Source organism: Dioscorea cayenensis, chromosome 4, assembly GCF_009730915.1.
Source record: "Dioscorea cayenensis subsp. rotundata cultivar TDr96_F1 chromosome 4, TDr96_F1_v2_PseudoChromosome.rev07_lg8_w22 25.fasta, whole genome shotgun sequence".
NCBI classification, from domain to species: Eukaryota; Viridiplantae; Streptophyta; class Magnoliopsida; order Dioscoreales; family Dioscoreaceae; genus Dioscorea; species Dioscorea cayenensis.
In genome coordinates this window covers 11,690,143-11,703,053 of record NC_052474.1, presented here as the reverse complement: position 1 = coordinate 11,703,053, position 12,911 = coordinate 11,690,143, and positions in this window count along the sequence as shown.

The following is a 12,911-nucleotide window of genomic DNA, read 5'->3' as shown; positions in this document are numbered from 1 at the left end:
CCCATTCAATGTCAACTTATTGGAGAAAAGGAGGATCTATAAGGGAAAATGGCAACTATATGGTTTTATTTTCTTTTCTTTTACAAAATACCAATTCAGTCTTTTTTGGGCATGTTCATTTCATTATAGATCATCTCAACTCTGTGAATCTCTATCATTTCTCTTCTAGTTCTGCAATCAAAGAGCTCTTGGAAAAATAAGATCTCTTCTAAATAATAATAATAATTATTATTATTATTATTATTTTAAATATGGTAATCCAAGCATTCTAGGTTTATGTATATAATTTTTAGATCCGATAATTTAAGAAGGTTTAGAGTGTCTAATGACTATTAGTATGTGATATACGTGATATGTTTGGATTTCGTTGTTCTCGTCAAAAATCTAGAGTTTGATGTTTAGCTTCGAAATTTGGGCTACATAGTTCGTCGTCCCTTCGGTTGTTTTTGTGCCCAATAATATGTTATCTAATTGGGCCATGTAAAGTTCTAATGGAAAGCTTGCAACATGCCTCTTTTAACAAGCCCGGATCATGCCAAATCGGATCCGTGGGTTTGAGATTTGAGAGTAATCAACATTAACTGTTATTCTTGTTCTCCAATTCAATTGGAGAAAATTAATTTCAGCATTAAAGTTGGTTGAGATGAGATAAAGATGGATGCTAATTGACAATCACATTGACTTTAAACATGTCCGAACATAAAAATCCCAATTAAAAAGAAGAAAAGAATCAAATATTGATCAACCTTGTCTCAATTCAATCTTAAGATTTCCAGACATAATCTTTATTGTTAAGATTATAAATATTAGATTTTGAGATCTTAACAGTTTGGTTGTTGGAACAAGATATATAACTTCTAATAAAATCTCTTCAAGAAAACAACTAACCATTCTGTTTCAAAGCAAAAAAAAACATCAAAATTATAATTCGTTGAACCAAACTAATCACTCCACAAACCACATACAAACCGCATGAAGGAAACCAACATCAACCAACCATCATCGAGCATGCAATTTGAATATATTAAAAACCAAATCGCATAGATAAAAGTTGGGAAAATCATCTCTACGAACAGTCAGGTTGACGGCTGAGGAAGCACAAGCAGCTGGGAAGCTAATATTGGCTAAAACCTAATATGAAGGGCAAAGCTAGTAATTATAAAAATCATATAAGGGCAAAATCGTCATACATACTTTCTCCCCAACCCACCATTTTGGTGGGTTGATGAATGGAGGGAAATGGGAGGTTTTCAACCCCCCAAAACCCTTCCAAACACTTACAAACTCTTCTAAACCCTTCCCCCAAGCATGGCTTCAAAGAACCCTTACTTTATAAACCCTCCTCAACCCTTCCAAACTCTCCCAGCCAAGCAAAGCCTAAGGGTTAAGAGAAGAGATAGATTGGATAGGCTGCTTATAAGAATCAATAGTGGAGATCTTGTAGAGATGATCGGATGGCTAGAAAGTTGGCAGGAGCTTAAAATAGAATTTGCAAAAGTTTATATTTATTTATATTAAATTATTTACAAAAAAATACCTATTGTTTGCAATATATTTGGAGGAGCTTAAATAAATTCATACATTTTTTTCCCCAAAAAAAGGTAGGATTCTTTGTGATTTATTAAGGATTAAATACTTATTTATATTTTATTTCTATAAATACTTATCTTCTATATAAAAATAGAGTAGAGTGACTTGAAAGTATGTGAATTGATTTGTGAAATATTTTTTTGTGCATAAGGGGAAAAAGATTTAAAAGTAAAGATAAATCACAAATATATTGCCATATATTGCATTATGTCCTATAGATGGTGGTTGCTTAAGATGTCTTTGAAAATGGTCAGTTTGGAAGGATCTCGGAATTTTTACCTGTATAAAAAGAGTTTAAATTTGTCTAGAAAAAAGTTTAAATTTAATTTAGAAGGATCTGGGAATCTTTATTTGGTATAAGTTTGATCTAAAAAAAATAAAAATACTTTATCATCCTCAAAAATCTTGCTAACGTCGAAAAATACTAACTTATACCAAGGACTTCGCCACCTCAATGTTGGTTCAATTTTGGACATTTCCAAATCTATGTTTTTCAGTTAGACCACATTAATCTTAAGACCAGCTCGAAATTAAGAAGGTTACAAGAGAAAATGCATTATGTCCTACGGTTGTTATGTTAATTGATTGCTAATTAAAAAAGTGCATTTTTTTTCCTTTTAATGCAAATTTTTTTTACCAAAATTATATATATATATATGTTATAATCAAGTTAATACAATCAAATAATAAGATTTTTTACACTCAATAAAAAATCCAAAAGAAAAAACAATTTAATCTTCTTCTAAAGAAGTCAAGTTTATTCACATTTACCCAGGGCTTAGCTATGGACTAAATAGGATATCTATCATCCCTAGCTAATCCCTAAGTAATGTTTAAGATCAACAATTTTACCTACAAAATCTAATCTTTTGCTAAATAAAGATGTTAAGAAATAACAATATTTAGGGATTAGCTATGGAACAATAGCAACGGAAACATTTTCTAGCTAATCCCTGGGTAATTTTAAAGGCACTTAATATTACCCAGGGATTAACTACGGGAACAATAGGAACGACAACATTTTCTAGCTAATCCCTGGGTAATTTTAAAGAAACTCAATTTTAGGAACAATAGTAACGACAACATTCTCTGTCTAATCCTTGGGTAATTTTAAAAGCACTCAATTTTGCCCAGGAATTAGCTATGGAACAATAGTAACAACAATATTTTCTAGCTAATCCCTAGCTAATTTTAAAGGCACTCAATATTACCCAGGGATTAACTACGGAACAATAGGAATGACAACATTTTCTAGCTAATCCCTATGTAATTTTAAAGGCACTAAATTTTAGGAACAATAGCAACGACAACATTCTCTGTCTAATCCCTGGGTAATTTTAAAAGCACTCAATTTTGCCCAGGAATTAGCTACGGAACAATAGTAACAACAATATTTTCTAGCTAATCCCTAGCTAATTTTAAAGGCACTCAATTTTACCCAGGGATTAGCTAGGGCTTAAATACCAACATCTATTTTTGATGCTAATCCCTTGTTGAATATTAAGCACATATTTCCCGTAAAATTTACTAATGGATTAGCATGGAAAAAGTTTTTCATGTGTATGTCCCTGGGTATTTTAATCCCTGGGTAAATTTTCTAACCTTTGTATCTAGTCAGTCCTTGCTAATCCCTATCTATTACCTAGTGAATTACCTAGGACAATTTGTCCTAGGTAAATTTCATTGGTAATTAATGATTTTCTTGTAGTGAATGTCACACAAGCTCAACTTGGATTGAAGAGAAAAGGAAACAGGAGCTGCTAAGCATTTTGGTGAAAATGTCGGCCAACTATTGTGAGGTAGAAACATGATGTGGATTGATAAACCTAGATGTATATTGATTTCAAACAAGGTGGCAATCAATTTCAAGATGCTTTGTATGTTTATGAAAGACAGGATTGGCAGTAATGTGAATGGCCGCCTTATTGTCATCATAGTAGAGGGATTGGTAAAGTTGGAGAGATTTAAAAATCCTTATGGATGTAAGAAATCCATTGTAACTCATAGATAGTACAAGCCATACTTCTATAATCTGCTTCAGCAGAAGATCTTGAAATAGTGGTTTGTTTATTAGTTTTACAAGAGATGAGGGATGAGCAAAGAAGGACACCATATCCTGTCAAACTCTTCCTTGAATCAGAACATGCAGCCTAGCCAGCATCACAATATGCTTTCAATTGGAATGAGCTCTTTGTAGGAAAGAAAGACCCTTGGAATTACACCCTTTAAGATACCTAAGGATATGAATGGTTGCTTCCCAATGTTGATGTGTAGGAGAACCAACAAATTGGCTTAACTTTTGGACAGCATAAGGGATGTCAAGGACGAGTCAAGTTCAAATATAAGAGGTGGCCAAATAATCATCTATAACATTTTGAATCAAGAAATGCTTCACCAGTAGTAGTGAGTTTTAGAGTCTTTGGCAAAGGTGTTGTAACATGTTTGCCTCATAGTAAACCAATATCTTCTAAAATGTCCTGTATATATTTTCTTTGGTTTAAACTAGTGGCAGTGGAAGATCATGCTATTTCAATTCCTAGGAAATATTTGGAATATCCTAGGTCTTTGATAGTAAACTTTGTATGCAAGAATTGTTTAACAACATTGATGTCAGTTTCATGAGTCCCAATTAGGAGTACATCATCTACATAGACCATAAGAGCTGTGAATGAGTGAGAAGTGTGCTTTGTAAAGAGGCAATGGTCCTTGGGGACTGTACAAAACCATACTGTATTAGCTTGGTAGTGAATTGCTTGTTCCATTGTCTTGAGACTTGTTTTAGGCCATATAGTGACCTAAGTAGCTTGCAGACTTGGCCTGGTTTAGCCTTATCATACACTTTGGAGGCTGCATATATAATTTCTAAGTGATGAAACCATAAAGAAGGGCATTATTTATATCTAATTGATGTAAAGGCCAAGTTGCTTTAGCTATAAACATCCTGATAGTTACAAGCTTAGCTACTGGAGAGAAGCTATCAACATAATCAATGCCAACTATCAGATTATACCCCTTTGCAACAAGTCTTGCTTTATACCTATCCACTATACCATCAGGTTTAAGCTTGAATTTATAGACCTAGTTACATCCAATAGCTTGCTTTCTTGGAGGTAGATCAATAAGAATCCAAGTCTTGTTTGCCTCAAGAGCATCAATTTCTTTATGCACAGTGGAAATCCACTCTTGTTGAGTACAAGCTTGCTTAAAAGAGTAAGGTTCCTTAATAGAAAACATGTTATCCAAGAAAGCCATATATGAAGTAGACATGGATGGATTAGAAGTAAAAGGATATGTCTATGGGTATATGCTTGGCCAGTAGGTGTTGAAATTTCAGCAAGAGGTTGATTAAAAGTGGAATATTGAACATGAGAGATGAAATCTTGTAACCATATTGGTTTGTGTGTGGCACGTGTGCTCTTTCTTAAATGCGGTGAAGGAGGTAATGATTGTTGATTTGTTCTAGAATTGATAGGAAATGATATAATAGGTGAGTGAGTTTCTAGAATTTCATGAATGGGAGCTGTATTATCAATGTTTAAAGGTTGGGTGTTGGTAATTGGAAAGTCTTGGTCAAAGGATAAAGGTATAGATATGGAATAGTCTCGTTGGTGTGGATAATATTTTGGTAAGGAAATTTTTTTCTCATGAAACACTACATCCCTAGAAATGTATATTCTATTATTATCAATATCATAGACTTTGTATGCCTTTTGTCCTAAGGTGTAACCCAAGAATATACATTTATATGCTCTTGGAACGAATTTGTCTTTGTGTGGCAAAGTGTTTGTAGCAAAACATAGCCATCCAAAAGTTTTGAGATGGTTGTAGTTTGAAGGTTTTTGATATAACAGTTGATATGGTGTTTTCCAATCTAATAAGGAACTCAACAACATATTTATGATATGAGTTGCCATTAAAATGGAATCTCCCCAAAACTTAGATGGAAAGTTAGATTGAATCATGAGTGATATGGCTACTTCAAGTAAGTGTCTATGCTTCCTTTCAACTTTGCCATTTTCTTGAGGTGTATATGGACAAGTTTTTTGATGTAGGATCCCTAGTTTCTGGAAAAGAACAATGGTTTCATGGTTTACAAATTCAGTCCCATTATCAATCCTTATTGCCTTAAATATTTTTGAAAATTGAGTTCTAACCATTTGAAAGAGTTGTTGTAAGATTAAGTTTACTTGAAATTTATTTTGTAAAAGGAATGTCCAAATGGAAAGATTGAAATCATCAACAATTGTTAAAACATAATGTGCACTAGTTATGCTAGGTATATTATATGGTCCTCATAAATCTTTGTGCAATAGTTTAAAGATTTGTTTACTGATTGTATGACTGATTGGAAATGGTAAAAGTGTCTATTTGACCAAAGAATAAATTTCACAAAGAGAATTAGAATCAACATCTTTATTATTGATACCAAGAATGTGTTTCGTAACAATAGGAGATGTGTGACCCAGTCTTCTATGCCAAAGTGAAAAACTTAACTCAACAACATTATTTACGGAGTACTTGTGAAAACACAATGCATTTGATAAGAAAGATGTCTTGTATTGATTGATTGATGGTAATAGCAGAAAAACTATTTTCATCTAAAATGTATAATCTACCTATAACCTTCCCCACTACCATAATTTCATGGTCTGTAGGTCCTGCAAAAGAAAATGGTTTGGGTTGAAAATAAATCTCACATTATTGTCGACAACAAGTTTGTTCACAGATAAAAGGTTGTACTTAAAACCATGAATATATAGGGTTGTTTACAATGTGAGTTCGGTATGTCAATTGACTATTCTTATATGATGTACCATTTTAATGGTACCATCAAGTAAATAAACTGGACTAGGATTGGTTGTGGGTGCATGGGTATCAAAAAGGTTAGGATTTGCACACATATGGCTTGTGGCTCTAGAGTCTACTATCCATGAATCCTTATCAATTAAATCAAGTGTATTCAAAGTAAAATGAGTTATCGTGTTGCGGCCCGTCCCACGGATCCCACACATGACATACCACCATGACAACCTAGGGGAGGTCAAATACCTGCCTCAACCCCAAATATATGTAAATCTAACCTGTTTCCTGTACAATATTACTATAACAACAAGGAATAATTTAGCAATGATGACATACAACAACATTACTGCACAAGAACAACATTGTAACACAAGGTAGATACATGGATAATCACAACATAGAAAGTCATAACAACAAGGATAACATCCACCAAACACTGGGTATAACTCTCATACATCACATTGTCCTGACTGACACAAATAGAAAATATCCAAGGGAAGTAAAACAAAATATGAAGATATAACATCTTAGTGGATCCGTCTAATACATGCCAAAATGTTCAAGCATCATACACAACTCAAGAGAAACACAAAATAGACTTCGGCAAGCACTTCACGCTTTACCCTAATATATGTTGTGCTATCACCTGGGAGAAAAAAGAAGAGGGGATGAGTAACTAAGTTATTCAGTAAGGGACTAAACATGGAACTACATCTCATACATGATGGAATAAAATACAAAGTCAAAATATGTTTTGATTCTCAAAATATTTAAAATACTTTAAATAGCAAATATAACATAAGAAATGCATGATAAAACCCTTTTACCTCATCACCGAATCCATACAAGTATGAATTCCTTTAATAACTCATAGTTCAAAATGTTTTGAAATAAATAAATCAACAATTTAAAATAGTCAATAGTATCACAAATAGCCTCCAAAATCCTCCATCGCTAACCGTGGCCTCGGTTAGGTCAAGAGCCACCAAGATGCGCGTATCTTGGCGTTGGCCATTGGGGAACCCGTGTGGTGACTCCGGGCACCCAACCCTGCACACCTTTCAGGCTTTCTACGTGTCCCCTGAAAGGGTGAAACCTCATCTGAGTACTCCACGCCACCCCAACTAGGTCGGCTCATGGAAACTCTAACCCTTACTGCAGTAAGTATTGGGGATCCCCCCATGTAACCATCAAAACATTTAAATAACAATCCAGCCTATAGGCTTTGTATATACATCAATATGATAGAATAAGTCTCATCAAGAGATCACAAGTTTTCACATAAGCAACTTTCACTCCAAGAGTGAATAACTTGATTATAACATCTTCAATGAAACTATTTTCATCAAGAACATCATACAAGAGTATTCTTTGAAAATATACTTCAAATATAGCATCACCACAATGAATTTCAATTTGGTTTAAACATGCCTTTTTAGTCATTATAACAAGAATATCAAGTCTCTTGAAATACATAACTTGAAAACATATATTTCAAAACATAGGGTTTCCAAACCACAAGTAATATGTATAATCTTTACCAACAATCATGAAATAAGCCAAGTCATAAATCATCATGATTTCTAGATCCCATGGAAAACATTTCAAGTGTTTTTAATAACAAGAAGTTTATTTTTCAAAAGCAAGCAATTTAGATATTGGAAAATATGCATGATGTATAGTCCATAATTTAGTAAATCCCATTCACAAACTTGGCGAGCTAAAACACCCCAGTGTTACTTCTCTACTGGCTCTTTCCCTTTGCTTGAAGTCTCACCTCCTCAAAGCTTCTGAAAAACCCCAAGGAAAAGCACTTCTCAAGAGAGGAAGAAGAGATCTTCGAGTTTCTTCTTGATTCAAGGCAAAGGATGACAAGTTTGAGAATTGGAGATGAAGGTTCTAGAGGAGGAGGAAAATGGAAGAGAAAAGGGCTTAAGGAAGAGTGTAAAAAGAATGAGAAAAAGATACGAAAAAGGGCTTTTAAACCCTAAATTTCCGCCCTATGCCGGGTTCCATACTAATAGAAAGTTTCTGGATTTTTCATACCATGGTCTATACGCCCCGTATGAACCCCGTCATGGTCATTCGGCCTATACAAAAATGGGGTGTTAACCACTAAATTGATGGTTGTTTGGCATCCTTTTTGCTTCTAACAACTTGGGATACTCTCAAAAACTCCCACACATGAAAATTACTCAAGAAAACAAGTTGAAACATGAAATAAGAAATACAAAAAAGTCAAATTACCATATATCAAACTTGCAAAATTTGAGTAGTGTGCAAAATTTTCCTGATGTCCAATTGCCATGCTATTTCCTTTCATAAGTTTGCTAACACCTACTTGAACCAACTCTGTTATATCAAAAGACCATTCATTTCCTTTTAAGACTGGCTCCTCTTGGTTGCTTAATGGAGTGTCAGCAAAGTTGATTACATTTCTTGGACTTGACTGAACTCTATTATCCTTGTAATTCTTGTACCAATCTAGATACCCATTTAGCTTGAAACAATATTCTCGAATATGACCATTTCTACTATAGTAAGTGCAATGTCCAACTTTCTTGAAACAATTTTCTTTCACATACCCATCTTTTCCACAGTTGGAACAATGCTTGTCAACTTTTAAGTTTCCATTTCTCCCTTTAAAATTAAGTCTATTATTCCCATCTCCCTTTTGATTAGCATATGTAGTATACTTTGCCGATAAAGCACTATTCTCACCAATCTCAATATATGAAGTATGCATCTGCCTTTGTTTCTCAACTCTCAGAACCATTGAATATGCTATATTTATACTAGGAAGAGGGTCCATTATTGGCATCAAATTCCTAATATTGTCATAAGAATCATTTATGCGCATTAGAAATTACATGAGCTGATTAAAGGTTGTTACATCTGCAACACTTTTCCCAGCTCCATATGTACAAACTGGTTGAGGCATCATGCATGCTAATTTATCCCATAACTTTTTTAGCTTTGTGTAATATTGCACTATTGTCATTGTTCCTTGTGAAATTGAACTAATTTCTCATTAAAGCTGATACAAGAGAGGACCATTGCACTCCCCATACCTTTCTTTAATCTCTTCCCATAATTGCTTTGCATTTGTAGTGTAAAGAAAATCCTCAACCATATCTTTTGAAATAGAATTCACTATCCAAGATGTAACCATACAATCTACTCTTACCCAGTGTTCATAGTTTGCATCATCTTCATTAGTCATAAGACATTTCCCATTGATAAAACCTCCTTTCACCTTTGCACCTAGTGCAATCTTGATTGACCAACTCCAAGATAAGTAATTGTTTCTAGTTAAAGGAGTGGAAACAAGGAATATTCCTGGATTATCATAATTTTCTAGAACTAGAGGATCTCTACCATCAACAGACTTCTGCGTTGTAGCTGTTGCTTGAATTGCTTCCATTATCAGAATCAAAAGAAAAAGAAATGAGGAGCTATCTAGAAGATCATCTCTCTGATACCATGTAAACAATCAAAATCTTGCAAAAAAAATGATAGAACCAGAGATCAAAGATGAAGAAAAATGGATTTACTACTCATATAAAAAACCATACATAATTAAGTCTATACAAATGAAGCTAAAAAAAGACAAACAAACTTTCTGCTTCTTTGTTTGTTTTATAACAAACTAACAGTGTCTATCAATTTGTTACAATAGTTAGTTAACTAATAAACTAACTTAATAGATATGTTAGTTAATGAATATAATTTAATAGTTCAATAATTTGAGAATAAAAAAATAGTTTGCTTTGATTTGTGATATAATTTTCTAAATGCTTATTTTTAATTTTTCTTTTCTATCAAATTTTCAATATTGATAGATTTCCTTTGGTTTCAATTTGACCAGATAGTTAAAATATTTCTAAAAAATAATTAAATTAGTCAAAAATAAATTCCAACTTTTTTTAAACGTTCACTTTGTTGTTAAAGGGCATGTTTTTTAAACATTCATGATTATGCAATATAAAAGAAAGAAAAAGTAATTTTTTGTATTTCGACTTATTTTTTTATAATTATTAAAGTGATTTATTTCTAGTTTTTAAATTTTTTTTTTAAATTGTTATTGCTTTTAAATATTTTATTTTATTTTAAAAATCTGTTTCTTTGCAAAGAACATATTATTATTATCATCATCATCATCATCATCATCATCATCATTATTATTATTATTATTATTACAACAAATTGCTAAAAACACCCCCTAAGTTTACAATATGCACAAATTGTCCCACTAAATTTGAGTATCCATAAAAAGCCCTCCTTTTGAATGCAATGAATTTGAAACCCCCCAAGCATGTAACGGAGTAAGTTTTGAATTTTTTAGATGAAATTGTTCCTTGCATGGGAAGTTGTGGCAAGTGAGACATGGTTTGACCATAATGCTCTTGGCTGCAATGATTTTTCCGCTTTAAGAGAAAACGGTTTCTTTTTTCTTGGGTAATCCCTAGATAACACTATTACTGGCACCGATTATTTCCTCTCTTCGCCTCTTTTGCTTTTTCCTTTCCAAATTTGTTATTGCCTAGACATCTGCTTTAGGACCGGACCACTGTCTCGAAGAAGAACTGCCACTCAACTCTTCAGCATTTTATTAGTTTGCGTTATAAGGTATTGAGGCGAGATGGACACCATTAAAGATGTTGTGCAGTTTCCTTCAATGTGTTGTGTAGTGTTTATAATGTATATTTCCCCTTTACTTTGATATGGTTGCATTACGGAGTGTTTAATAGTATCAATTAAGAAATGAGTTTACCATTTAAGTTGTTAGTTTTCTGTTTAAAACATAGCTTTCCATTTAAGATGTCTGAATACTGCTTAATATATTACTATTGTCATAGGCTTGTGATATGGCGGTCAACCTAGTTAATGGGTGATGCTACTTGATACTGGTAGTGGAGACTATGGGTAAATTGAAAGTTTACATGAGTGGACGACACTGGGAGATCATCCGAAGGACGCCGTTTGTATCACTCACTGAACTAGAACCTTTTTTCCAAGAGAGGGCCCTTCTTGATTCTCTGTTGCAAAGGTATAATGACCGCACCAATAAATTCAGCATCGGGACAAGCTTACTGAGTTTTCAAGCCTAAAGATGTGGCTTTCATTCTTGGTCTACGATGTGATGGAGATGCAGTCGTATTTCAGAAGAAGAAAATGCACTCATCTTTTGAAGACAAGTATTTATCGAAAACCTACAAAAGACACAGAGACACCATCAAGAGAACACTTGAACAAATTGTTCGACAGATGGGAGAAGAAGAAAATTTTGTAAAACTCCTTAAGGTGTACCTCATGGGTACATCCTCTTCCCAAACTCCTTATGCTCGGCTCTGAATTGGATCATTGATTACGTAGATGACCTACCTGTCATGGGGACGATATGCATTGGTGCAGGCGACGCACAAGTGGTTTATGGAGGACGTTCCACAAAAGGCCGCTCGAGTGCAAGCAAGATGTGCTGGGAAGAAAACCAACACATGTTATCTTAAAGGTTCCATGGTCACACTGAACATATGGTTTTATGAGATCACTGGCACCGGAAAGAAGCTACATTTTTGCAAGACCCTAAGGACCCATGTTGTCATCTCTCGAAGGAAAAGAGGTAATAAATCATTAATAATGTGTGTTACAATTTCACATTTTATGTCAACAATTGTCTGGAATTACATTTTTGTGTAGAAAACTTTGTTTCTTTATAAGTCTACTTGTTATCTTTCAACTATAGTATGTTATGTTTAAAAAATTATTTTAGTGTTTAACAATGTTGGTTATTGTTTAAGTTTACTAGTTACCATTTAAAAATATTCTTTTAGTGTTTAACAACATTGGTTATTGTTTAAATTGAGGGGTTTCACTGAGATTGTGTTGTTCACAAATGTTAGTTTCCTGAACTAGTCACTGTGAATATGGATGAAGAAGTCTTTGTTCGGGCCACCTGCCGCGGAGTTGATATTGCTCCCGCACTAGTGCCTCAAAGGGAATATGAGAGACCAACCTCTTCAAGGTGCGTTTGACGCCGTTCCCCTTCTCCTAGCCTAATCCGAGCACATACTTCTCGGCATCAGACAAGCCCCCCTACACACCTGAGGGTGACAGCCGATGACTTCTCTGCACGGCTATTACACACATGCGAAATACTGATGAAAGAGTTCTCCCAACTTGTTGCTCATGTTGAGGCGTTGGAAGAACCTTCATAGTTGAATACTACATCCCTACTAACAAATGAACTACCCGGCACTGACGCTACTAGGTATAGCCTTGATGCTACTGACGTAGCCCTGATGTTTGCCGACAACGACGTAATTGGGATGGCCATTCGAAGGCGCTTGTGTTGGAAGAGTTTTGCGACGAGAAGAAAATCAATAATATCTCTCCCTCCACCGGCTGAAATTGAAACAACAGTAGCATCACCCGCCTTTAATCGGCCGCATACAAGGGATGTTTCTGAGGAAATTACACCAACAACAGCGATTTGAGGAAATTGCCAACAGATGTGT